The sequence below is a fragment of the Chrysemys picta genome, chromosome 2 (genome assembly GCF_011386835.1).
Source record: "Chrysemys picta bellii isolate R12L10 chromosome 2, ASM1138683v2, whole genome shotgun sequence".
In the NCBI taxonomy this organism is placed as follows: domain Eukaryota; kingdom Metazoa; phylum Chordata; order Testudines; family Emydidae; genus Chrysemys; species Chrysemys picta.
The window spans coordinates 192,461,000-192,487,512 of NC_088792.1; the positions used below are offsets into that span (position 1 = coordinate 192,461,000).

Below are 26,513 nucleotides of genomic sequence, written 5' to 3' on the forward strand. Positions count from 1 at the left end.
TAAGAGTCAATCTCTTACCTCTCTCTAAAAGTGCAAAGTTTCAAAAAGTTCAACGAATAGAAGTTTGTTGGGGGCAGAATAGATCTGGATAAGGAGAAGAAGTTGAGATAAATGTGAGACGGGAGGGACAGGCAGTAGAAAAAAAAGTGAAACGGTTTGAAAAGCATATTCCAGTCTTGAGGTCTTTCTGAGTGTAGCCTTCATTGATTTGAGATCTACCATACCATTCTCTCACTAGAAGGGCAAACCTATAATGGCAGCAGGCCGTAAAAGAGACCCAGTTTGGGAATAAGAACCATTCAAGAAATATATGTTTGCTGATGATGTTTTAAAGAAAGTCACACCAGTGAACTGGTGGAAGTCACTTAAGCACTTGGATTCAGAGACTGTTGAAATGATAATCTCAATTTTAACAGCAGTAGCTTCTTCTGCCAGTGTAGAAAGAATATTTTCTTCCTTTGGACTAATTAATTCCAAATTGAGAAATTGTTTTTGGACCTGAAAAAGCAGGAGAGCTTGTTTTTGTTTTCCAGATTATAAACAAACAGGAAAATGAAGGTGAAGACGACTGAGTTAGCTGCAGAAGCCAATATTTTAAGTTTCTCATGTTGACCTGGCTGACATAGTCAATTTAATTTTTGTTGTTTTTTTTTAAATATTTCATTTAACTATTTTAGTTAAAACCAATTTTAACAAAAACAAACCTATTTTAAAAAACTTGACTGTTTAACTACATTCAAAAATTCATATGTTTGTTTTGTTAAAATATTATATGTTTGCTGTTGAAAAAAAAATCCAGAATACATAACGTTGTTGTTTTAGTTAAATAAAGCAATTAAATGTCTGTCAGGTGATGTTCTCCTCCTAATACAGCATGGCAAGAAAATCCTCCAAATATTATAGGTTAACCTGTTGAATTGGAGATAATTTCCCTCCCAGTGACTTCATAAATATCTGCTTCAATTACCTTTGGTAAATGAAATAACCAATCATTCATTTTCTGATATAGCTGCAAAACTAATCTGAAAGGTTTTCAAAATAAATCATTTTAAAAATGTATAGTGTGTACCTTCTAAAAATAAAACCTACATCTATCTCTGAGTTGTGAAGAATATGTATTAAGGTTATAACAACCAACAAGAATGCACTTTTATGTAGAAATCCATGATTAAATTGAGTCTTCCTGACTAGTGATTTAAATCAATTTGATTTAAACCAAATCCACTCTGATTCTGAGCTACATAAGCGTAAGACGATATTTGCAAATCTGGATAAAATTGCTCCTACAGAAAACGAGTTGCATACATTACTGGTTAGATCACCACTAACCTCACACACCCATGCAAAGGGGCATAAACCCTCCTCCCCTTACTTTCTTGCATGCTACCCATATTACAAGTTGCAACATGGGAGAGCAAGCAAGTTCTGCAGAGTTCCTGCTTTCCTATCTGGCACAGGAAGGCAGGAAAGGATGGAGTCTTGGTTCTGCCCCCTTAGTATACCAGTCAGTATAGCTGCACCAGCACCCCAGATATAGAGCCAGAGCAGCTTCCTTCCTTCCTTGGAACACTGGGGAGACTGGGAGGCTGATTGTGACTCCGACTGTCACAACCTGCTTACTGAGGAAGAGCTATTACGCACTACCACTTGCTCAGCACACATCATAAAGTATCTAGCCTATGTTAGAGTCATTAACACAGGTATTTCCCTTCATTAAATTCTATGAAAATTACTGTACCACTGGGTAAAGTATCAAACTATAGACCACAAATTCTGGACTATCTTGGCTTCAAAAAGTTTTGTTTACAAAAGAGTTTAAAAGGGAAACCTAATATTGAGTTTAATGTGTGTATTTTCAAAGCCACTTAAATTTCCCCGTATCGTATATCTGTAAGTAGTATTTTCCTTAATACTATCACTCATATTTTCACTTTCTATTAAATCCAAATCTTCAACGGTTAATTCACTATTAAAATACTACCTCTGTTGTCATATCTACAGTGTTCTTCAATCTCAAATACCTAACAATCTCATTTTTAACCTATGTCAGAAAAGGAATATATTTTAAGTTAATGCACTGTACTTATATTGTACATTTTAAAATACAGTAAAATATTCTCTTGTAGCTTTTATACCAATTTTTCTAAGCATGATAACATCCGACACAAACATATATTTTCCTATCATACTAGAAAACATAAGATTACATCAGAGACTTTTGTAAAGCATTTGCTATCGTATAAATAGCTGACAATACAAATACGTACAGAATCTTATTAGATTAATCACTTCACTTTACTTGGCCAATTCACCAGTGAACTACTAGGTGCTCAAAATATTGTTAAAGGCATTTTTAAACTTAATTTAATAAAACAAGTTTAGCTATAAATACTGGCCATAATGTTTACAACTGGGTATCTAGCATTAGTGCCTAATTCCATATTTAGACAACCTAAACAAAAGTGGTCTGAATTTCAAAAGAGCTGAAAACCCACAAATCCCATTGAAGTCAATGGGTGCTGAATCTTTGAAAATCAGGCCACTTTTATTTAGGTCTTAAATATGGCTTCTGGAACCTAAATTGGAATATTTGGCCCCAGAATTTAGCATTCACAATTAACAAAATGATATAGGAAACAAAGGAGATATAGCCCTTTTTAATAAAAAATAAAAAAAAATCAAAAGTGAGCTGATTTAATTAGAAAAGCTCAACAACAAAGGCAATTAAAACTGGCCAGCTACATTAATAACTCTTTCTCCAAAGAAATGTATTATTTTTAAGAAAAAATTAATAGTTATAGTAGACTAACCATATTTTTAAATAACTTGCGGATTTAAAAAGTGTCCCATTGTAAAAGAAAAAAAAAAGGGTCCCTGAATAAAGGTAGCAAATGCACAAATTCAATGCCATTAAAAGGCAGACACATGAGATCCCATGTATCTTATGCCATTTGTAAAAAGGTTGTTTTATTATCAGTGTAACTAATCACAATGAAGCCATCTCTTACAACCAAAGACATTATAATGAATTTTCTTTACAGCTACAGAGAAATGGGATTTGCTGTTCCATATCAAACTAGAACAGGCTGTATAAATTCTGCTTCATATTTATTGTTAAATGTAATTTTTATCTATAAAATCAGCCATGAAATATTAAAAACTGAAACAACAGAATTTATATCCTTTACTTAATTTAGTTTAAACGGTCTATTCACTAAAAAGAGGGAAAAAAGGTTACATACGTATTATAGCACCACTGCCCCTTCTCCCCCCCCGGTATTTCCATTATAAACCCCCTAGTTTCAGGAATTTATAACTCAGCTGTAAAAATTCACTCCATACTGAGAGTTGGTATACTTTTCTTTTAACAAATTTTTAAAAAATAAATCTGTTTTAGAAGGAAGACAAGGAAGGAGTGCAGAGAGGGAGGGAAGAAGAAGGGCAATCAGAATAAAAACTTTAATGCTTATCCACTTAAGTCAGTAATTAAAGGCCATATACTGCCCTCACTCTGTTTGCACAACTGCTCTTGACATAAATGAGACTTGTACATGAGGACTGAAGAGAGCACAGTATTTTGCCCTAAATAACATAAAGGCAATAGAGAAGTCTAGTGTTAGTACCAATTATCTCTGGAGATTTAAGTCATCTGTTTATCCACAGAACAGATAAAATACAGGGAGCAGCAGTTCATAGTTCCCTACATAACTTCCCACCAACTGTGCCTCAGCCTTGTTCCCAGTGAGGTTTTACCTGTAGCGGTAAGGGGGTAATTCAGTTCCCATGTCCATTTAACCCTTGATCTCTATGCTAAGACTGTCAAGACAGGCACCATTACTATAAAACGGTTACTTACTTTTCATAACTGTTGTTCTTCAAGGTGTGTTGCTCATGTCCATTCCAATTAGGTGTGTGCGTGCCACGTGCACAGTAGCCGGAAGGTTTTTCCCCTAACAGTACCCATTGGGTACCCCATGACGCCGTACATAGGGCCCCGCCGCCACTTCAGTTCCTTTTTGCCACCTTTGTTCTGACAGGGGGTAGACAGATGAGTCTTGGAATGGACATGAGCAACACATCTCAAAGAACAACAGTTACGAAAGGTAGGTAACCGTTTTTTCTTCTTCGAGTGCTTGCTCATATCGATTCCAATTAGGTGATTACCAAGCAGGAACTTGGAGGTGGGGTCGGAGCTCTGCCAAAGGCTGCATCATCTCTAGCCTGCTGAGTTATGGCATAATGCGAGGTAAAGGTGTGGACTGAGGTCTACATCGCAGCCCTACAAACTTCCTGGGTCAGTACCTCGGCCAGGAACGCCACTGAAGACGCTTGTGCCCTCGTGGAGTGCGCCGTCAGTGCGGGGCAGGTATTTTCGCCAGATCGTAGTATGCCCAGATACATGATGTAATCCATGACAAAATTCTTTGAGACGAGACTGGGAGCCCCTTCATTCTGTTTGCTACTGCAATGAATAATTGAGTAGATTTCCAAACTAGCTTTGTATGTTTGATATAGAATGCTAGCATCCGGCGAACATCCAAAAAATAAAGTTTTTGTTCCCGGCTATTGGCGTGCAGCTTGGGGTAAAAAACTGGGAGAAAAATATTCTGATTAACATGAAACTGGGAGACAACTTTCAGGAGGAAGGTCTGATGTGGCCAAAGCTGAACCTTATCCTTACAGAACACTGTAAGGAGGCTCAGATGTTAGGACCTTAAGTTCGCATAACCTCTTGGCAGAGGTTATTGCTACCAGGAATGCCACTTTACATGAGAGTCAGAGCAGAGAGCATGTCGCAAGTGGTTCAAAGGGTGGTCACATTAGTTTGGAAAGGACCTGGTTAAAGTCCCAAGCCGGGATCGGCTGTCGTACCTAAGGGTATAACCTGTCAAGTCCCTTATGAAAGCATTGGACTATTGGGTTGGCGAAGACCGATCAGCCTCCCACACCTGGCTGAAAGGCAAAAATGGCAGCCAAGTGGACTTTTACTGATGACTTTAGGTGCAGGAAATAGTCCAACATAAAGGGTATAGCCGAATGGGTAGGAAGCTTGTGATTTTGCGATGACCGAATTGTGAATCTCTTCCATTTGGCTAGGTAGGTGGCGCTAGTTGATGATTTCCTACTGCTGAGGACCTCCCTAACTGGATCAGATCAAGCCAGCTCTGCTGGATTTAGCCATTGAGCTTCCAAGCCGTGAGGTGAAAAGATTTGAGGTTGGGGTGCTGAAGGTGGCTGTGATCTTGAGTTATCAGCTCCAGGAGCAGTAGTAAGGTGATCGGGATTTCCATTGACATCTCCAGAAGAGACGTGCATCAGTGCGGATGGGGCCAGGCTGGAGCTATCAATATCACCGAGGCTTTGTCCCTCAGAACCTTAAGTAGTACCTTGTGGATGAGTGGTACGGGTGGAAACGCGTAAGGAAGGTGGTCCTTAAGAAGAAATGCGTCCGCGATCAAGCCTGTGCTGTGATTCAGAAAGGAGCAGAACTGCGGGCACTTCCTGTTATGTCATATGGCAAACAAGTCTATCTGGGAAATTCCCCACTGTCAGAAGATGGTGTTCATGACATCCAGGCAGATGGACCGCTTGTGGTTGTGAAAAGACCTGCTGAGATAGTCCACCAATTTGTTCTGAACTCCAGGGAGATAAGACGCCTCCAGGGGTATTGAGCAAGTTATACAGAAGTCCCACATTTTGAAGGCTTCCTGGCTCAGGGGAGAGGAGCATGGTCACCCATCTGTTTATATAAAACATCCCTGTTTTATTGTCATGACAGATATACGCCTCCCCTCCAAGTGAACTTGGAAGATCTGGCATGCCAGATGGACTGCCCTCAGCTCTCTGATGTTGGTGTGAAGTGAGAGCTCCGCTTGGGACCACAGGCCCTGAGTCCCCCTAGGTGCACTCCCCAACCCATCGCTGATGCGTCCATAACCAGTGACAGGGATGGCTGAGGTCTGGAGAAGGGAACACCCGCACATACCACTTGCGGGTTGAGCCACCATAGGAGAGACTCGAGAACCGGCCAGGGAAGAATGACTACTTTGTCTAGACTGTCCCGGTTTGGTCGATACACCGAGGCTAGCCACACTTGAAGAGGTCAGAGTCTCAGTCTGGCATGCTGTACTACGCAATTACAAGCAGTCATGTGGCCAAGGAGCTTTAGGCAATTCCTGACTGTGGTGGTAGTGAATTGTCTGAGACCTTGTATGATGTCACAAGGGGTCTGAAAACACGACTGTGGCAGAAACGCTCTCTCCTATTTTGAGTCCAATACTGACCCTATGAACTCAATCCGCTGAACAGGGGACAGGGTTGACTTCTGCATATTCAATAGAAGGCCCAGGTCATCAAAAGTTGCTGTTATCAGGCTCACATGCCCGTCCACTTGCACTTTGGAGAGGCCCTTGATCAGCCAGTCATTGAGGCATGGGAACATCTGCATCTGGCACTTCCGCAAAGAAGTGGTCACGACTGCCATTCATTTGGTGAACACTCGAGGTGCCGCTGACAGGCCGAAAGGGAGGACTATGAACTGATAGTGATTGTGGTTCACTACGAAACTGAGGTACCTTCTGTGAGACACATGTTATCAAAATATTAAAATAAGCATCCTTCAAGTCGAGGGTGGCATACCAGTCCCCTGGATCCAGGGAAGGGATGATGGAGGCCAAAGAGACCATGCGGAACTCCAGTTTCTTCATGAACTTGTTGAGGTCTTGCAAGTCTAGGATGGGCCTGAGGCCGCCTTTGGCTTTCGGTATTAGGAAATACCAGGAATAAAAACCCCTGCCCTTCAATTCCTGAGGGAACTCTTCCACTGCCCCCACACTTAGGAGCATGTATCCCTCCTGCATTAGAAGCTACTCATGAGAGGGTCCCTGAAGAGGGATGGGGAAGGGGGCTGAAAGGGAGGGAGGGAAATAAATTGGAGAGAGTATCCCAGTTTTACCAGCCTGCTGACGTAATTTGGGCTCACGCAGGGTAGAAATGGGATAGCCCGAAAAGAAGGGAATGGTTGGATCCAGTGTTTGAACTGGTGTGTCACCCTCAGGCGCACCTTCAAAAGGTCTGCTTTTGACCTGAAACGATGAGGCAGGAGGCCACTTCCTATTGTTTCTATTGCACGTCCTAGAGTAGTTCTTCCTGTTCTGCGGGTAGTAAAATCGAGGCGGGGCTGGGGCTTAAAATGCCTCTGCTGCGTAGACAGAGTATGGAGACCCAGGGACTTGAGAGTGGCTCTAGAGTCCTTAAGGCTATGAAACTGAAAGTTTGTTTTTTCAGAGAAAAAGGTCAAGCCCTCGAACAGGAGGTCCTGGATGGTCAGTTGGACCTCATATGAGGGCCTTAATGCCTGCAGCCAGGAGCTCTTCCTCATGGCCACTACTGAAGCTGTGGTGTGTGCCACCGAATCAGAAATATCCAGGGCTGCCTGGAGTGACACCCTTGCCACAAGCCTGCCCTCCTCCAACAATGCATTAAATTCTGCCCTTGAGTCTTTTGGCAGAACCTCTGAATTTAGACATAGCCCCATAGGAATTAAAGATAATTTATATATTAGTGAGGATCGCCTGGTGGTTTGAAATTAGAAGCTGGAGCCTCCTGGTAGAGTAGATTTTCCTCCCAAAGAGGTCAAGCTTTTGTGCATCATGGGTTTTAGGCGACAGGCCTTGGTGCCCTTGGCGTTCCTGTTTGTTTGCCGCTGCCACCACTAGGAAGTCAGGCAGGGATGAGAATAAAAATGTTCAAACCCCTTAGAGGAAACAAAATATTTTCTTTCTGTCCTTTTCGCCATAGGTGGCAGGGAGGTGGGGGTCTGCCACAGCATTTTGGTGGTGTCTTGTATAGTTTTTATGAGCAGTAGGGAAACCTGAGAGGGACCTGAGGGGACCAGGATGTCCACCATGGAGTCCGATGTCTCAAAGACCTCCTCGACCTGGATCCTCAGGTTCTGGGCCCTGTTTAGGAGCTGCCGATGGACCCTATTGTCCTCTAGTCCAGGGGCTGTGGAGGTTCCAGCCACTGCCTCACCCGGTGAGGATGAAGATGAGGTTCTAACCGGGACCAGCCCTTGCTCTTGGGCCTCAGCACCGAGGGGATCACCCGGTGCTGGGTCTTCCGGTGCGGCGTGGGGCACCTGGTCCTGCACCGAGGGAGGTGGGGGAGGCACGTGGGATTCTGAGGCCACCAACACCAACCTCCTGGAATAGGACTCCTGGCTCTGGTGGAATGCCTAAGGGGTCCAAAATGGTCATTGGGCTGGAGCCTGCCATTGCGCGGGCCACAGCATCAGGGGGAATTGCTGCCTCTCCCTGCCAGACCTCGAGCATCTGCGCTCCAATCTGTGTTGGCTCCACTTGGATATGAAGGACTCTGCCTCCAACTCTGATTGGGAGGACTCGCTGTAGGAGGATCTTGGGGTACCAGTGCCGACCTGTGCCAGGAGCTTGGGGACCGGTGCAGCTCCCCTGCCTGTCCGCTGCCAGAAGGTATTGGTGACCAGTGCCAAGAGGATGGTGAACGGTGTGGTCCCATCACTGGCTTGCCTCAGGATGGCACCGAGGATTTCAGGGGTGCCGCTGCTTTCGAGCTCAGTGTCCTGTCACATCTAGGTTGAGAAGGTGGCTCCGTGAATGCGATGAGTTCTCTCGCCACCTCAAAGATGTCCGGCATGGACAGCAACTCCAACACCTCTGTGCAACCCTCCCAAGGGAGGGGAGTCTTGGGGAACTGGACTCGACTGACCCCTTGTCGGGGCAGGAGTCAACAGAGCCAGGCTAGGCATTGCCGCGCTTATGTGGCCCAACACAGATCTCACTGCGCCGGAATCTTTCCATGCCGATGAACGGCATAACCGGCTTCTTCTTCTTGCGGGGCACTGGAGACTGGGAACAGTGCCGCATGCTGCCTTGCATGGAGCCCCTGTGCAGGGAGTCCTGTTGGTGCTGAGGATCTCTGAGTGCTTTCTCAGCGATGAAGTTTCTCGTGTCGACGCCAGAACACTATGCACCATGCGAAGGTGCTCGGCGTCAGCTCAGCTGACCCCGTGTCTGAGTGGGAATGGAGGGCAGCCTCCATTTTGAACCGTTGATCCCTGTCTCTTTGAGTCCTGGGGCAAAATCCCCTACAGATCTTGCAATGGTCTTTTTGATGAGATTCCCCTGGACACTTTAAGCAGGAACTGTGGGGGTCACTCCTGGGCATAGGTTTGCCACAAGCTGTGCAGCGTTTAAACCCCAGGGACCGAGGCATGCCCCAGTAGGAGAGAGTAGGTGGGTACCCCAGAACAATTTCCTACTGGAATTCTAACTATATACTGACAAACTAACTACAACTACTAACTACTGATGTAACTATTTACAGGATAAAGTCTGAACACTACTAGGGCGAAAGGCTTGCCGAAGCAAGTGAGAACAAGCATTCCAGCTAACAGTCACAGGCGATAAGACGGATCTGAAGTGGCGGCGAGTCGGCAGGGCCCTATATACGGTGCCATGGAGGCACGACAGGTACTGCTAGGGGAAAAACCTTCCAGCTACTATGCACACGACACGCGCACACCTGATTGTAATCAACATGAGCAAGCACTTGAAGAAGAAAAAATATAATTGTGTTTTGTGTGATCTGAACACCAGCCGACTGAGAATTGGCCTGAGACCATCAACTCATTTCACACAGGTCACTGAACAGACAGATGTCAATTTTCAGTTACTGTTAACCTGGGCCAGATTCAGGCAAACTAGAGGTGAAAAGTTCTGTATCCCATTAGTCATCACCATAGCCATCTCCACCACTGAAAATTTAGAGGAATTAAACCTATTGAGTATATGGGAAGGAGATGAAGCATAAAAATCTGCAGGTATTGAAGACAATAGGGACTTTCTAAAATGCAAAAATAAGCAATAATCAAAATGGCTTCAAAGAGGGGAAAAATACGCTCCCAAATAGATGGTAAAAAGTAGGGCAAGATTCAGAGTCTGATAAAACTTACAAGAACAAGATAAAGGCAGACAAAAAGCCATATAAGTTAAAAGCAGCCAAAGAGTTAAAGGACATAAGGACTTTTATTTAATGTAGCAGGGTAAATAATCATAAATGAATAAATTAATACATATGAATGTAGATTCCAAAATGAACATTAGCATGCAAAGTAAGACAAAGACAGGCAAACAGTGGTAGACATTAAAGGCTAGGTGGTCAGAAATCCCACTCTCTGCACAGCCATGTGAGCTCTCCCCTGATTATAGATGTAAGTATGGAAGTGAGAGGGAGCAGGGGCTGCAAGCTCCGTACTCCCATCCGGAGCAATGTCTGCAGGGAGAGAGGTGAGCCTTGGTTCTACCCCATAATCCCAACATAGCTGACTACTAGCAGAATTGAGTTGGCAGGAGAAGGAAAGGAAACTGGACTCTGGAGCTGCACTAAGTCACTTATCTCCAGGAGCAAAAGGGAAGCAGGAATTGTGATTTAGAAAGGTTCAGGGCCAGGGGCGGCTCTATGTATTTTGCTGCCCCAAGCACGGCAGTGAGGCAGCCTTCGCAGCATGCCTGCGGGAGGTCCGCTGGTAACGCGGATTCGGCGGCATGCCTGCAGGAGGTCTGCCGGTCCCGTGCCTTCGGCGTACCCGCTGCCAAAGTGCTGCCGAAGCTGCGGGACCGGCAGACCTCCCGCAGGCATGCTGCCGAAGGCAGCCTGACTGCCGCCCTCATGGCGACCAGCAGGCCGCCCCCCGCAGCTTGCCGCTCCACGCACGCGCTTGGTGCGCTGGTGCCTGAAGCCGCCCCTGCTCAGGGCTCCTACTGGTGTGCTGTAGCTGCATACTGTCCTTTACATAAGGCTGCAGTTGACAAGACTTCTACTTTACAAGCATTTAAGACAATCATCTCATACAAATAGAAATGAGAAGGAGAAAATAAGGGTGGCATTTAATAACCAAAAGTCTATTTTATAAATTGAGTTTAGGCTGTCAGTCTTGACAACATTCCTTTAAATTATCATTAGGTGGAATGACCAGATAATTTTCTATATATTTCTTTGCCTTGCTTATTCAGTCTACTAAGTGATTTTTAAAAAATCCCAAACACATAGGACTCATCTTCAATTTGACCCTCAGTGACTCCCATATGTATTTTAAAAATTAACAGGACCACTGAACCCTACAACTTTTCAACCTGTAATAATTGATCAAATAATACCACACTGTAATTCACTATGAGCTGAAATCACAGAACTAAACAGTACACTTTCAAACAAATGGTTTATTGCTCTAGATTTAAAATGCAAAATTTCCATTATATTTAATAATTAAAATGCATGCTGTGTTATGGTTGCATTTGGTGACTGGATTAGTAATACCCCAACTGAGTTAAACAATACCTTTTTCCTATTAGGGCTCATATTACCATATCATCTATTTGTTTAAGTAAAGGAGGGGGGGTAGCACAGCAAGGAAGAAGGAATAAAAAAGAAATATGAACATCAAAACACACTGAAAGACAGTAAGAACCAAGACAGTGAAAAGACCTGGCCTCAGCAAAATGTAAGCTGGCGGAAAGTAGAACAGCTGAAGTATTTATGTATTTAAAGTTTTCATGTCTTAAGAAATAGAATATTCGCCATTTGTCAATGAGGAGTCTCTTCAAAGTAAATGGTTAGAATCTCGGTGTCTTTTAGATTCAGTCACCACAAGTTTAGGGAATATAGACATCATTGTCAAAGAATGGACTCTCACAGGCTGTCAACATCTTAATCAGGGTCTGACTTTATTGGAAAGTGTGAAATTATGTAATTACCTACGCTTGGCAATTCTGATGGTTTAGACAATTCCAACACTCAGAACATCTTCTTTCATAAAACAAAACTCCTAGTGCAGTTTTGTTCCAAAGAAGATACTTTATGTTCTTTCTTTTCCCTTTCCCTTCAGTTTTACTTATTAGAAACAGAATTGTAGTAGTATTATATAGGTACCACTTACTTAGGAAACAGAATTTATGAAGAGTGAAAAACAATTTTAAAAAAGGCGGAAAACATGGCCCCACTAAAGTCAACTACAATGGGGATAGTATTTCATCCAAAGCCTATAACTATACGTCTAATAAAATGTGATTAATCTATCTAGGTATTTATACCACACCATACCCATCATTATATTATCTGAGTCCCTAAGCAAATACAGATTCCTCACAAATAAGTTCTGCACCACTGTACAATATTTCAAACATACATTTTAGGGATTAATACTCTTTTATTTCCAGTATAACCTATCAAGACATGGTAGCACTAATTAACCCATTAATTAACCTTATATATGCACGATTTTCTATGTATATGTTTTGTAAGAGACCAGCTACATTTATACATTTCAAAAGGTACTCCAAAACGGAATGTATTTAGGGTAGCAACATCTAAGATAACAGTAACCTGAATGGAGGGGGATAAATAAACAAACAATTATTTTTCCCCCAACGGGGAAGTTCAGCATCTTTTTCACCTAGGAATGGGAAATTGTGAATAGCTGGCATTCCTATAATAGGTAGCTGCTGCTCTATGAGCTGTTTATTACTGAGGGGTAGAACAATGACTTCAGAGGTAAGTCAACCTACATTCCCCTTCTTCTCTCCTGCCTCTCCCTTCTCCTCTTTGTCATCCACCTACTCAATTGGTCATCCTATTGCAAGATTTGTTTTCACCCCACACTACCTAGCTAAATTCTTATAATGGTGACCATAGTCACAGTATGTCAAAGCCTACTTACTGTCCAAAATCAGAGAGAGAAGAGAGAAAAAAAGTAAGCTTTAGGCTTGTTAAGCAAATGCGCTCTGAGGAAGACTTAAGGAGACTATACTAGCTTCTAAAAAATGTTTATTCAGTAACCCAACACAATTTAGACATCAAGAGCACAACTTCATGGATTCCGGTACATAATGTGCTTGGGGCCAGAAGTGAAAACTCTATGTTGTACCTTCAAAATAGGTACAGTTGAATGGTTTGACATTAGGGCATTTATATTCCTATCACTGTAGATCAGCTGCAGGCTTTTTCTTCATTTCTTGTATTGTATTTCCATCTATACTATTACAAACTAACAACTGTAACCTGTTAAAAAGCACAGTTCTTTTAATTTAAACAAGAAAAATATCCGTTCACAGTTTAGGTAAAAGTTGTAAATAGGGCAACTCATAAATTTTAAAATAAGACATTCATTAGGGTTTGTGTTATGAATTCAAAACATGAAGCATAACATGCTTAAGGAAGGCCTTTATTTAAGCATTCATTCATGCATCCAACTTGTAAATAATTTAAAATTAAAATTTGAACAACAGAAAAAAAATAGAAACGCAATTCAAATTATCCCATTGTTATATTAATAACACTGAAAACAATAGAAAAGAAGCCTGGCAGATCTTGAAGACGACATCCATAAAACATTTTTATGTACCTTATCTTTGAACTAGGGCATTATGTTAGCACTGGATTCAATCCAAAAAAAATTAGCTCAGACTTGTAACAATCAGGCTGTGCACTGTAAAGAATATGTATGCTAGCCTAGCATTTTTAGTATTCAGTGCACTTTGCTTCTGACGGGGCTGAAACAACAAAGTATAAAAAACAATATGCTTCTTGGTGCCTTATCATTTTTTCCCATTTTGACTTCTCAGAAATATACAACCCATTTAACAATTTACCAGACATAGGGTGATATACTTTCTTTCCTTTCACACCTACAGAAAACCCAGATCTGGTGTATCTGGGATGGGGAATATGAAAAGAAAGAACTATCACCTCTGTGGCATCATCTTCCCCACATGGGTACACAACAAGAATTGGCCTCTGCAGGTGAAAAAGGCAGAGATGTAACAAAGTGGGGGAGGGAGGAGGGAAAGACAAACAGAGAGATTCACCTCTGCCTTCCTCTGCAAGTTCCCATCCCAATCCCCCCCATGCACACACAAACACACACACACAAAATAAGGAATTCATGGGAAGCAGCCAGTGAAGATATCCATGGGAGCATGACTCTTGTTAAGAATTTTTGGAGTTTCCTATCCCCTGACCAGGCTTTAACTTCACAGTGATCATCTGAACTAAGCTGTAATGCATCACTTCCAACCGAACAATAGGTGAAAGTGACACACACACAGTGTGCAACAGGTGCACACCAAACACCAAAATGCAGCTCATATTGTCACTGCAGAAAGTGTACAGTGTGCAGGTGTATGGTTATGTTATGAATGAGAGAAACATAGTTGGAAATACAGTTATTTTGAGAGGTATCTTACTTCTGCATTTCCATGTGTGTCAACTGCCTGCTATGAATCACCAAGAGAGAATAAATTGCTTGAGATAAAAGACTAAGCACCCTCATAGGTAGCGAGCAGTAGCTGGCTCATTAACGTCTTATGCAGATCAGCCACTAGAGAGGGACAAAGACCAACAATGTGGTAACATGCGTTACATCTGCTTTCAAAGGTTTGGACTAAAACATTAGGTTTTCCCTTAAGTCACAGATACAGATTTACAAGCTTAACTCCAATTTAACAGAGTTTAATGTACGGTAATTTCTTTTTACACTATTTTGTGAGAACTGATCAGAGATACTTGTACATTTCTGTAATAGAAATGTCAACTAGATGTGGGGACCTGAGGCTGCATTCCTTGCACACAACTGCAATGGGAGATTTGGGGGCACAAGGAAAGCCAGACCAGGCCTTTAGTATGTATCCTAAACCATGCCCACTTCAGATATCATAAATTCTGTATAATCTCCAAATTTAAGTGTGGACTTTAAAAGAGACCCAGGTGTGTGTTGTGCATCACATACTCATAGTCAATTTTATGAATTCTACCAAGTTACCCAAGATAAAAACAAAAAACAAAGACATTAAGGGTCTGATTCTACTCCCACTGACTTCAGTGGGAGCAGAAGCAGGCCACAAATACCTTCAAAATTAGCATCCTAAACTTCACAAATAGTAAAGGGCACGGATGCTCTATAAAAATAATATAACAACACAATTTGGGTGTTTCTAAGGCAAACCATTTGATATATGAAACGGTAAAAAAAAAAATTAGGAAATGTTTAAAGTGAAAACCTCCAAATTTTTCAAACTACAGTACAGACCCACTTAACGCGCGGTAGTGCCGTGCCCTGATGGTGCTACCTATTTAACACGCGAGACTCGTTAACATGCGGTACAGGAACTTGCTATGTAGTGCTACAGATTTGCTCACTAACATAGAAATCGACAGGAAGTGTGGGGCAGAAATGTGTTGTACATGTTTACCGCCGGTGGGGGGAGGGACAGCAACGTTAAAGCGCTGCCATGGCAGCGCTTTAAGGATGGTCCTTTGCTGCGGCAGCACTTTAAGGATCCTTGAAGTGCTTCCACGGCAAAGGGCCATCCTTAAAGTGCTGCCGCGACAGCGCTTTAACGTTGCTGCCCCTTTCCACACCGCCTTTGCCCCCCCGCCCCTCCCGATCAGCGGCCCTGCCAGTAGGGAACCTACCAGCAGGTCCGCCAAGGGGGGAGGCAAAAAGGGCAGGGACATTAAAGCGCTGCCGCGGCAAAGGACCCTGCAGCACTTTAAGGTCCCTGCCCCTTTTGCCCCCCCTTGGTTGCTGACTGGCGAGGGGGGGGGCAAAGGGAGCAGCTGCCAGGGGCGATTTAAAAGGGTCTGGGGCTCCGGACACCGCTACCGTAGCAGTGACAGCCGGAGCCCCACGGCCTTTAAATCGCCATGGGAACCCCTGGCGGCGCAGACCAGGCAGCCTGGAAGGGCTGGCTGGGGGATGCTGACTCCTAGCCCCCCTCCTTCCACCCGAGGCCCCGCCCTTTCCGGGGGCTAGAGCCACCCCTACCCGGTACCGGTAAGTATCCTGAGCTACTATCGCCCCTGTGTAGTAATAATAATGTTTTTATTAGATTACACATTTGAATTTATATTCTTGCAAAGCACCATAAACAGACAGGCCTGCAGTATTTGGGATGCTGTGAATACGTATGTAACCTTAGATAATTATACATGTATTTATAGGTATCTTAAGATATTTCAGCATGGCCCTCTTAACTCGCGGTCCGTTAACATGCAGTCATGATGGCTTGACTCCCGACATCTGCGCGTAAACGGGTCTGTACTGTATAACTTTTCATATATGCCTTGGCTGATTTTAGGAAACTTTCCTACAAAATGACAGGTTTCAGAGTAGCAGCCGTGTTAGTCTGTATCCGCAAAAAGAAGAACAGGAGTACTTGTGGCACCTTAGAGACTAACAAATTTATTAGAGCATAAGCCAAAGCTAATTTTTGTAGGAAAAAGAAGAACAGGAGTACTTGTGGCACCTTAGAGACTAACAAATTTATTAGAGCATAAGCCAAAGCTTATGCTCTAATAAATTTGTTAGTCTCTAAGGTGCCACAAGTACTCCTGTTCTTCTTTTTCCTACAAAAATTATCCTTTACCACAAGATCGTTCTTGAGAAATTGCAGAGGCATTTAGTATAAACTTTAGTAGGGTAGGAATAAAAAAAAAATCAGGCTTTACAAAAGAAAAGAAAAAAGTAATGACCTTTAAGGAGAGAGTAGTGTCTCGCCATTATGAAAGGCAGCTGTCAATCCATAAAAGAACTCGTCCTCCTCTTAGATACATGTCACACATCACTATCAAGCTTTTTTTTTAGTAAATCCTAAGTGTAAAAATGTCCTTAAGTTGCATGTATATCAAAATCTAAAGTATGTTAAAAAAAGTCTCATAAAACCTGAATATTGAAATTGATGTGAATGAATTATACCCTGGTTAAAATTTGATACAACTATTGCACAAAGCAAAAATATTATATTTATAGAGATTATAATGTTCTGATATTACAAAACCAAGAGTTATGGTAATAAAATCTTCCTTATTATTTATATTTTTAAAGATTCTTCTGCAAAACAGTCAAAGTGAAAGATCAGTGTAAAAACTACCATGAACCTGCCTCTTGAACATATTGAGGCAAGTGCATGTTAGACCTTGCAGTAGATATTTTTGGGATTAACAATAAGAAGTATCGTGATCTACATCCTTCAAACATGGAAACTAGGTTTACTTTACTACCCCCAAAAGGCAGAACATTCAGCAAACTATACCTCATGGGACCCAAGATACTGTGCATGATACATACACAAAATCAGGATAAGTACTTAAATTGTCTCAACAGCAGACATGTAATGAGGCTTTTCCTTTAACACCAAGAACCTGAGCAGTCCAAGAATGTTTGCAACCCTCCTTTGCTCTGTAAGGTCACAAATTCTAGCTAAGCAGTTAGACTAACTAGCCAGAGGAAAGGCTGGCTTCCTGTAGCACAAAACAAAAAGGTACTCAGCCCGGCAACCACACATGGCAGAGCTGTTGAAGAAAAGTCATACCTCTCCCAAAATAGTATTCCAAATTCTGAACTTCACTAATGCCCTTTTCAGGATTTCCCTAACCTTCGCGTCTATGTAAAAAGCAGGTGAGAGTAAAAATGAGCTCTCTGTTGCACTAGGGATTGGGGTTTAAATACCTACTAAGCATTGTGGAGGAGCTACATTTCTATAATTCAAGGGGCACTTTAGAAGGACTTCCCTCTAACCAAAAGCTACAGGAAAGTACATTTGTTTGTTTTTAAGTTTGGAACAAATATGACCCTGTTAGAAGACCTCACTGTTGGTGTTAAGATGTAGATAAGAACCTACATTAACATATAAGTATGTCCCAGACATCCTTGAGTATGCTCTGAATAATCTTCAATAATTTCAGAAGTTTAGTTGGCATTTGGAGAAACAGAGCTGGCCAGACTCAGAATCACTAGTCAATAATTCCACAGAAGAAAGAGGTAGGCCTTGTCTACACTGCCACTTTACAGCGCTGAAACTTTCTCACTCAGGGGTCTGAAAAAACATCCCCCTGAGCAATGCAAGTTTCAGTGCTGTAAAGTGGCAGTGTAGACAGTGCACCAGCTGGTAGCTACTCCCCTTGTGGAGGGTGGGGGTGGGAGTGCTGCGACTACACGGCCACGTTAAGAAGACATACCTGTAGTTTCCCACCTTAGCATTCTGATTTCTCTTTTGTGGAGCAAACGAGGCTTGTAGCGTTTTCATGGACAAGAGGTTACTGATGGCTATATCGGATCCTTAATGCTTTATAGTGCTGTGCTTCTCCACTGTTTTAATATGTAGGTAGCTAAATACTTTAAATCATATCTTAATTAAGACCAATTTTTTATTCCAATAACGTGTTCAATTTTTGTATTGGTAGTTTCATTTCTCCTTATCGGTAGAGGGAAAAAACACATTCACAGAAAATAGGGATCAGAGTAGCAGCCGTGTTAGTCTGTATCCGCAAAAAGAAGAACAGGAGGACTTGTGGCACCTTAGAGACTAACAAATTTATTAGAGCATAAGCTTTCGTGGACTACAGCCCACTTCTTCGGATGCATCCGAAGAAGTGGGCTGTAGTCCACGAAAGCTTATGCTCTAATAAATTTGTTAGTCTCTAAGGTGCCACAAGTCCTCCTGTTCTTCTTTTTTTAGAAAATAGGGAAAAGATCCAGAATGAGAAAAAAGGTAGGGCTTAGGGATTTATTTAAGATTTACAAAAACTTTGTGTAAAGCAACCACCTGTTGTTTCGTTGTCTTGGCAGAGATGCCAGAGTCTTAAAAAATGAACCACCTTTTTGCTGCTCCTGAAGAAATCCCACTAGCTCCAGTTACATTGGGCCAGACACACAAACAAATTTGTACTTCCACTGGCCATTCAGTACTTGTTCTATGGATAAATAAAGGACTTGATTTTCCAGGGCTGCCTATCCTAGGCTTTTCAGGATTAAACTTTATACAATGTAGATCTATATGTTGATCAAATATTTTTATACATGAAACATTGTCTTTTTTGTTCTGTTCATTTTCCTGTTTGCTTTGAGTCATTTCCTGTGGAAAGTGATATTATAAAATACGGTTCTGACAACAAAAATGTTTTTGATTTAGATGCAGCTTCTATCACACAGTAGCTCTCTCAGACTTTCCCTGGTCACACAGCAATAATGCCCTCAGCAACATATTAATGCTTTAGAACATTCCAAAACAAGTTAAAGTGCTTGTTTGGTTACCTGGTGACAAGAGAAAGGTATGTAAACTATCAAAATAATTATGTTCACCGCCCATCTCTTTACACAAATAATGTAAAGCCTAGAATTGATAGACACACAGCCCACCCCACCTTCCTTCTAAAGGTGGTACTGAAATGGGTCCAGTAGATCTAGTGGTCTAAATCTTGTTACAGTCTGTCTTTTCATACTGTGTGCGCGCTGCAGGATGCTCTGCACTCACTGATACACAATGTAATAGTGTACAAAATGTCATTTCATTTCTACATAAAATACGTATGTAAAAATGTATTTTTTAAATGAATAATGACTGGATCAAACACTGAGCTGTGGTATCTTTTATTAGACAAAAACTCCATTGAAACCAGAATGTGGGTTTTTTTCCTTCTTGTTCTCCAAAGGGTGACCACCCTGTGCAGACTCTTTTTTTTTTTTTTACAAAAGACGACAACAAACTTCAATGCTAGAAAATAAGTTTTTGCAACATAATAGCTCAGAATTTAAATACACAAATGCTAGAAAATGCAAAGTTATTGCCCCATAGCAACCACCATTCAACCACATTTCATATACTGTACCTATCTGGCCATAAATATGACAACATATACAGAAATACAAGACTGCCTACATGCAAAGGTTCACGTTATAATTATTAAGGAAAACAACTTTGTATTTCTGAATTTTTGGTGTTTATACTCTCAACCATAATATTTCATTAATGCGTTTTTATTTTTCAGTGAAGAGCTGCATTGACTATAAGACAATAAAGAAAGAGTCTAACTCATTCATTTCAGTCCATGTTGTATGCTGTTATAAAAATATGCAACTAAGCTTACATTTTAAAAGGTTTTAAACTAAGAAAACTTTAAGTAACTTAGAAGTGATTGAAGTTATTAATATACAGAAAAAACTCTGCAGGAGTGATAGTAAAGGTTTCTCTCAGCGTTTTACCTTAGGATTTCCCAAAATTCTAATAAAACTGACATGTTCGAACATACTGAAAAAGTCACAGTCCATCATTCTCATGTCATATCAGTGCATTTGACTTTTTTTTAAATGTATGGATTATACAATTACTGCTTGCCTCCATATATTATATGTAAGAGCTACAATCTGATTCTATGTCCATGTTGTAATAATTTATTAAATAAAGCTGGCATGACTATAATGTTACCTCTACAATGAACATAATTTGCTGTGAATAGTCTAGGGCAATAGTTCTCAACCTTTTTGGGCTCGGGACTCATTTGTAAATCTTGATGGCCTGTCCGACCCAGTAAATAGCTTTAGTGCAAAAAAAAATCTGGTTTAGTAAATATTTGTTATCCATAAGTAAGTATTAAATAAGTCCTAAATAACCACACTCTGGACCATAGCAGTGGCTACTGCCTAGGGTGATCAGATAGTAAATGTGAAAAATTAGGATGGAGGTAGGGAGTAATAGACCACTAAGACAAAGCCCTGAATATCAGGACTTTTCCTATAAAATTGGGACATCTGGTCATCCTACTCCTGCCCCACAGGACAGACTGGGCTGGTCGATGGGAACCAGCCAGGCCAAATTTGTGTAAGTACCATCATGACCCAATACATGGAGTTGCAGTGCCACTCATTTAAATTTAGTCCAGCCAGCCCCATCATCATGAGAGAGAGGCGGGTAGGCCAAACCCAAACAGTGGTGAGACCCCATGCACCAAGCAACACCATCCAGAGTGGGAAGCCAAGTCCAGCCAGCCCCTTCCTTGGTACTGGAGCTGCAGCTGTGGGGTCCTCAGGGCCTCCTACACAAACTCAGAGACAGAACCTAAACCTCCTCCTTGGGCCTCCCATGCAACCCTTTGACACATTCTGGGATCCTCGTTTTGGGTTACGACCCATATTAGGTTGAGAAACTCTGGTTTAGGGGACTGCAAAACAGACCAAACTGAAACTGGTAATTGTCTTCATCTTTCATACATCCGATGTTCCATCTTGATCCTAGTAGCCTTACCCCTTACATCATAATGGAGGATTGGGATGTTGGGATTCATATTGTCTTCAGGCCAAACCTCTATATTATTAGAATAAGAATAGCTGTAATTTGCTCTAATTATATACATTAGCTGAGCTGCTGGAGAGCTGCTAATGCAACCTTCAATGGGACAAAGTCCAGACAGCCCATGTCTAATGCTCTGCACCATCAGCAAATCATTCCTTCTACAAAAACTCCCAGCAATTTTGGATTCCAGTTATTATTATCCCATAGATACCACACATTTGCTTCATATATTACAGATAATAAAAAACGCTGATCTTGGCTCTTACAAACCTAAATTAAGACAAAACTCTAAGGTGGCATAAGGGAACAAGGGTTATAACAACCCTGTTTTAATGGGTTCACCAGGGCTGGTGCTAGACTTGCTGTGGCCCAGGGCCCCACCACCCAGGGCCAACGCCCAAGGGCTTTAGCTGGGGCAATGGGTCTTGGTCTTCGGCTCCCCACCCACCCAAGGGGATGGGGCTTTGGCTTTGCCTCCTTCCCAGGGCAACGGTGCTTGGGTAGGCTTGGGCTTCAGTCCCCCATCCTGAAGGGGGTTGCGGTGCAATGATGTTTGAGAATGCCTGGGTTAAAGCAACAAAATTATGGGGATGTTAAGACGCAGCATGGAAGTTCCACTTTGGAACTTTTCCCCCACGTTTTCTCCCCAACCAACCAACCCACCCGCCCCCACTTTGAACTGAAGATCAGGGTTTATAGGCCTCATGAAAAGTGTTTTAAGAGACTGAAGGAGTAGAGTGAAAGTATGTGAAGCTGGATCAGAAGGAGAACCTTAAAGGGCCGCTTAGAAGAAATTAGAGGTGAAGAGTGTTGCTAACTTGGGTCTTTACGCAGACTGTATATTTTTTCAATGTAATTTTATTGAAGTTCTTATAAAAATGAATTTCTTTTATGCACACTCACTCTCCCCTCTCCGCAAGTTAGGGATAAGTGACCCTTCGCATAGGGTTACCATACATCCTCTTTTTCCCGGACATGTCCGGCTTTTCGGCACTCAAACCCCCGTCCGGGGGGAATTGCCAAAAAACCGAACATGTCCGGGAAAATGGCAGCTCTGCTCCTCCCCTGACTCTTCAGCTCTGTTTAAGAGCCAGGCTGCCCGAGCACTACCGGCTTCGGGCAGCCCCCATGCCTCCAGACCCTGCGCCGCCAGAGCCCAGGAGGCGCAGGGTCCGGAGGCAAGGGGGCTGCCCGAAGCCCAAGCACTACCGACTTCCCGGTTTGCCGGGCAGCCTCCAGACCCTGTGCCCCAGCTGGGCGCTTCCCCTCCCAGGCTCCAGCTGCGCTGGGGAAGCGCCGGCCTGGGGCACAGGGTCTGGGGGCTGCCCGGCAAACCGGTAGCGCTCGGGCAGCCCTTTCCTCATTGCTGGGAGTGGGAGGGAGCAGAGTTAGGGCGGGGAAGGGGCGGAAATGGGCGAGGTCAGGGCCCGTGGAGGGTCCTCTTTTTTTATTTACTGGATATGGTAACCCCACCTTCGCACAATTCAAAACGTCCCCACACCAAGTGAGGTTGTTTGCATGACACAACTATCAGGCACAGGGCAGGAGGCAGCTTTTATTCAGGGCACAGACGCAGACAGGCTACAGCGCGGCACTGCGCTAACTGAGCATGGGGTTTGACTGAAACGAATTAAAACTGGAGCAATTTTGAAGGACGATCGCTACGTGGCGAGGTCACGAGTCACCCTGCGCAGCGCCAGGTCAGGAAGGGGCCAGGCTGCAACCACCGGGCAGCCATCTTATCGCGCCCAGGCCTCCAGCTCCCCTCGCCTGCCCTCACATCCCCCTGAGCACCGGGGCGCGGCAGTCGCCAGGCAGGGACCGGCCGGCCCGGGCGCCTGGTCGAGGTCGCGCCGCGCCCCAGCCCATTCAGGACACGGTCCAGGGTCGGGGCGGCTCGTGGGCCGCGGCCCTGGTGGAAGACTGGCTAGGCCTGCAAGCCGCAATGCACGCTGGGAAACAAAGCTGCCGGAGTCCGGCTCCAGACACGAGCCTGGGGCCGCGCATGCGCCGTTATCCCCGAAGCCAACATGGCAGCACAGCGCGCTGAGAATGCGCGCTCCTCTTTGAAATAGGGCGCTTCTCGCGCGTGCGTACTCCGCCGCCTTCGCCGTACGGCACAGAAAGCTCAGGGCATGGGCGCTTCCCTACTCCATCTTTCAACACGCTCCACGCATGTGCGGCCCCTTGTCACCACAACTCAAATCGCACGCGCAGTCCTAACGCGTAGGAACAGGGAGCCGCCCCGCATGCGCACTCCCTCGCTTCCTTGTTAAGTTTTTTTTTTTTTTTTCCATTTGACGGGGAGGGAGAAGCATCTCAGCCCCACGCGCGCCAGCCAATCACAGCTCGCTACGTTTTTCCAACCCTCAGCAGTCCCGCCATTCACACGCCCTTTCATGGCGTCGGAGGCGGGACATGCAAATAGATTGGCTAGTAAACGAGTTCCTGGCCACCCGCCCACAAAAGCAAGAAAACGACGGCAGCGCAGAGGCCCAAAAAGCCTGGGGGGAAGCGCAAGGCCGATTTCGGCCCAGCAGGTGCCCCATACACCCATAGGAGACGCCTACAACGGTTGCAAATGGCAACCTGCGGGACGGAGCCTCCCAAGAAGGCCAAACGGCCGCAGCCCGTTAGGTTTCACTTACCGCTCGGGGGAGCCGTCCGCCTCCGCTTGTGATGATCTTGGTCACAAGTGGCGCGCCGTAGATTCGCCGTTCTGCGTCACTCTCAGAACGAGGCCGCGTAGCGCTGGGGGGAGGGGAGGAGGAGAGAAAGAGAAAGGCGACGTGCGGTCACGTGACCCGCGGCCGGAACAGGAGCGCGAGGAGCTGGCGCGTGCAGGAGCTTGCAAGAGAACTCGCTCACCTCCCACCCCCCAAACTCCGCGCGGCCGGAGTTGCCGCCGCTTCGTGTTCCCTGAGATGCGCCGATGCAGAGGCTGGCCCCGAAGAGGCCTCGCGGGAGCGACGGGGATGCTGCAGTCTGGATGGACGGGGTGCGCAGACTCGGCGCCTACGGCCCATTGGAGCCCCCTGCGAGTCTTCGCTCACCATTGCTCAGTTGTTTCTAGGGCAAGTGGTTAGGGGAAAATAGCAAACAGGCAGAAAACAGACTCTGAAGTCCCAGCAGGACGCGGCTGGATGGAGGAGACGCTCCAACATTAGCATGTGCTGTCTACCTGGTCTCCACCTGAGTTGTTCTAAATCTGTGGTTCACAGCCCACTCAGCACACACCTGTGGTGCTCATGTGACATCCTCAGGGCCATACAGGCAGTATCTATATTGTGTGGATGTGGCCTAATAGAGAGCTGCATTTAGCCCAAAATGGTAAATCATTTGTGAACTAGTGGTCTAAATTACAGATTTTAAACCCTTTCTGGTAATGTTCAAATTGAAGGATAGCCAGTGGTTGATCCCTTAATTCTCACAAATGTCTCTGTACTAAAATGCAGTTGCTTTTGTTTTCAAGTTGAGAATATCGGTTGCTAGGTAAACCATATTAGGGCCTTGCAATCTGACCACACTGTAGTTTTTGAGTCAGTAATATTTAATTATCAGAGGGGTAGCCGTGTTAGTCTGAATCTGTAAAAAGCAACAGAGGGTCCTGTGGCACCTTTGAGACTAACAGAAGTATTGGGAGCATAAGCTTTTGTGGGTAAGAACCTCACTTCTTCACGAAAGCTTATGCTCCCAATACTTCTGTTAGTCTCAAAGGTGCCACAGGACCCTCTGTTGCTTTTTAATATTTAATTGTACAGCACTTCCCCGCCCCACGGCCCTTTGGAAAGGTAGGCTAGCGTTATCATCTTGCAAAACTGAGGTGTATGGCAATTAAGTGACTTGCTATAGTTGTGGCGCTCAGGAGCAGTACTTAAGCCTAAAGAAAGAACAGGAGTACTTGTGGCACCTTAGAGACTAACAAATTTATTAGAGCATAAGTTTTCGTGGACTACAGCCCACTTAAGCCTATTCACTCCCATTTCTACACTCTGTCCACTGGAGGATGCCAGAAGACTCATAAAAGTGTAGTAGTGGAAGGGACATTGAGAGGTCCTCTAGTCCAGTACCCTGCACTCAAGGCAAGAGTATGTAACAACTAGACCACTCCTAAAAGGTTTTTGTCTAACCTGTTCTTAAAAATTCCATGGAGAGTCCACAGTCTCCCTAGGCAGTGATTAACCACCCTGACAGGAAGTTTTTCCTAATGTCCAACCTAAACTGCCCTTGCTGCACTGTAAACTCTTTGCTTCTTGTCCTATTTTCTTTGTATCCTATTTTAAAACGTATCCTAATTATTTTCCATTCTTTTCAATTTCATCACATAGGTGGAGAGCCTGCAAACCCTTTTAAAAAACATACTTAGTTTTACTCTTTTAGTAAATAAAGTTGGGTATGTACTTAAGGGTTTGCAGAAGCAAGGCCTAATCCAGAAGTTCTTACGCAAGCAAAACATCAACTGAATTTTTTGGGAGTTTTATGTGCTTTAAGGACTTTAGGGTTGGGCGCTAAGTTTTCTTTAATATTCTGCAACTTGAAGAGGGAGACATTACTATTGTAGAAATGGCAATATTAACAAAAACAATATTTGTAAAGGAAGGGTGATATGTAACAAAAATCAGTTATTTTCTTTTTTTTATAAGCACATATAAAAACTCATTTTAAATTAACTGAAGTGTACTACACAAAGTGACCATTGAATTAAATTCTAACTTTATGTAAAGAATTTTAAAACAATTCTGAAAATTAAAATATGTTCATCAGTTGTTTTAAAACTGTCAGGATGTATTTGTTAAAATGTATCAAAATGAGACCTGCATGAACTTTTAATAGAATAAACAAAAGATTATAAAAATATTTGCTTTTATTTTTTTAAAAAGCTATTTAGAAAATACTATTATGAATTATTCTGCAATGCATATGCTTTCAAAACTGTCATTGATTTTACTGTGAATTTTGCTTACCTAAAGAATGTAAGATTACTTTTTTAAAATCCAGAGGAAGTGCTGTATTAATAATACTGTGCAGTTTAGCCAGCAGAGGGTATACTGTGCACAGAGAGTTTTAATATTCCCAATCCCATTTCTGTAAACCAAATGCCTGTAGCCAGAAGTTTCAAGTAAATTGCTTTCAGTACACCTATGCAGTGACTCTATTAAATGTCAGTCTATTTATTTTGAAATTATACCAATGTAACTGAAAGCAGAATTTGTCCCCATATCTGTATCTACATTTCAGTTTCATTTACAGATGGCCAAAGCTTACCTGCTCAAACAAACAAAACCCAAAACTTGTTAAATATTAGAAGTATGTAAAATTTTAAAATACACACATTACATTAGAAGTTAC

The 26,513-nt window shown here is 43.3% G+C and overlaps 1 protein-coding gene across 4 annotated transcripts in view; it reads right to left on the minus strand.

Moving 5' to 3' along the window:
* The window catches only part of ZNF407 (zinc finger protein 407), a 449,103-nt gene extending 424,332 nt beyond the window's left edge, over positions 1 to 24,771 (minus strand). For 3 of the 4 annotated variants that reach the window (XM_065582014.1, XM_065582012.1, XM_065582013.1), the window contains exon 1: positions 23,813 to 24,771. The gene's annotated coding sequence lies outside the window, so the exon portion shown is untranslated. The remainder of the gene's footprint in view (positions 1 to 23,812) is intronic. The other variant, XM_065582015.1, reaches the window with a different exon arrangement.
* Between the last annotated feature and the right edge of the window lie 1,742 nt (positions 24,772 to 26,513).